Source organism: Arachis ipaensis, chromosome B10 (assembly GCF_000816755.2).
Source record: "Arachis ipaensis cultivar K30076 chromosome B10, Araip1.1, whole genome shotgun sequence".
NCBI classification, from domain to species: Eukaryota; Viridiplantae; Streptophyta; class Magnoliopsida; order Fabales; family Fabaceae; genus Arachis; species Arachis ipaensis.
The window spans coordinates 130,509,480-130,511,797 of NC_029794.2; the positions used below are offsets into that span (position 1 = coordinate 130,509,480).

Here is a 2,318-nt window from a genome sequence, read left to right on the forward strand (position 1 = left end):
ATTACTTAATGCATGCTTACAAGTATCATGAGGTCTTATTCATGGGTTGTAATGGGGTTAGGGTGAAGGTAAGGATGTATATGGCTAAGTGGGCTTAAAATTTGAGTCCTTGATCAACCTCGGATCCCACTAGACACCTAAAACAACCTATACAACTACAATATATTCCTAGCTACCCTTGAATTTCTACCCTTTTACATACTCATGCCTTCTTTTCAGTCCACCTACTATATGCATTGTTTTTATTACTTTATCTTGGGGCATATTATATATATATATATATATTTTAATTTTTTTATTCGCAAACATTTAAATTCATAAAAATTAAAAAATATAAGTAGGTGTCTGAACAAAAAAAATCATAACCCTAAATCCTTACCCTAACCCAAGTCCAAGTCTAATTTCAATGTCTCACTACTCTTTGAATATGACCCCAAAAAACTCATATCCTTTAGGCCTTAGCGTCTTTTTCGTCTCTCTTTTCCACTAAAGTTCGAACTCTCTCATCTCTCTGCTCACTAGCTCTTGCAATCTCAAACTTTCTCCTTCTCTCGTCTCCGAACTCGCATTTAAGGTTCTCGTCGCTCTCTGTGTCACCAGTCGTCACCATCTCGCACTCAGTCGTGCTCGCACGTCTTCTCTGAGCTCGTTGTCGCCGGGGCAGTAGCAGCAGTCCTGGAACTGGTCGTCATCGTCGCTCCATGTCTCCTCACCGTCTCGCATTTAGTCGTGCGCCTTCTCGCGTTTGTCGTTGCCGATGGAAAAAGTAGCCAGTCCCAAAATTAGTCGTTGTTGTCGTCTTCGTACTTTAAATTTCGCCGTCAACTTCTTTCCCGCCCTTAGATTCTTTCATTCAACCAGAAGGTGATTCCCGATTTGGTGATTTTCAATAAATTTTTCTGTTCTTTTTTTTTTTTCAATTTTGTTGCCCAATCCATTATTAGCTTGCTTTAGGCGCATGTATTAATAACAAATGTATTGATATGGGCTAATTAACAACAATTAGAGAGTTTAATATCGGTAGTAAATATCAAAATTTTATTTTTTAATTTTTAAGGCATAAACAACCAATATAAAGTAATTATTACTGTGTTTAAAAAATAGTATCTAATTTATTAAAAAAATAAAATATTTAATATTTAATTTAAAATTATAAAATGAAATAATTTTTATCTTAAAAAATAAATTTAATAAATTTGGTACCAAATTAAAAGGCACCAAAAATTTGTCTAATAACAAATTAGAACAATAATAATTTAAAAGGAAAAAGTAGAGGGAAAAAAAAAGCACATATGGACCAGGCTAACTAGGCCCTATAAAATCCTGTACTAAAGCAATGTGAATGTTTATTTCATTTTTTTGGTCACATAAATTAGATAATCTCTAATTTTAGGTATTACATAATACATTCCGATCCTCATATGTTTACTATATGTTGCAGCAATAATTATAAAATTTTTTCTATCAGTTACAACCGGTAATACTCAACTCAATCTTTAAGTGAGAAGAGAAAGACTAGGTCATTATTCAATTATTCTCTTCACTCCTCCAATCTAGTCTTATTTTTTTTTTGGTCATGTCCAATCTAGTCTTATTAATATTTAGTTCATTGCAATTTGTGGACCTAGCTGGCTGCCTACCCGCCTCTATACTCATGCTTTGTTTATCAGGTTTTAAGAATAGTTTTGCCAAAATATTTAAAGATTCATCCGTTAAATACAAAAACAAAATGTGAATCTCGACATAATAATCCTAAAAAAATTAAAAAAATAAAAATATTTGTGTTTCTCTATCTAAAGATCAGGAAAATTTGAGACATTTTTCATTTATCAAACTTTTGTAATATTTAAAAACCAACTTTAATTTCATAATATTTGCTAAATTATATAATTTAAATTAATTAAATATTTTATCAAAGATAAAAATCAATTATAATAAATAAATTATATAACTAATTGATTTAATTAATGCATATATCACACTAAATCCTAAATCAATTATAACTAATAATGAGAAAAATGATAAATGTAGTTTCATCTTGAGAATATTTTTATTTTATTTAATTGGTTAAACCAAATCAACTACAATTAATTATAATTAATTATTACTATATCAAGTATATGATTTGAGGTGAAATTAATCATATTAAAATACATTATTTGTGCTTACATATAACTTTGCGTTTCCATTACTATATAATAGTCTTCATGCCTTTCATTTTTCTAGAATGATATTTAATTTTTCTTTCACTTTTTTAGAATATTCAAATAATATTTTATATTCTATTTTCTATCATCTTTTTTTTTTCTATATTTTAT

General features: G+C 29.1%; 1 long non-coding RNA gene across 1 annotated transcript in view; it reads left to right on the forward strand.

The window, feature by feature from the left end:
* The window catches only part of LOC110267384, an 11,353-nt gene that overhangs the window by 7,349 nt on the left and 1,686 nt on the right, over window positions 1-2,318 (forward strand). The gene's annotated exons all lie outside the window — the stretch shown is intronic.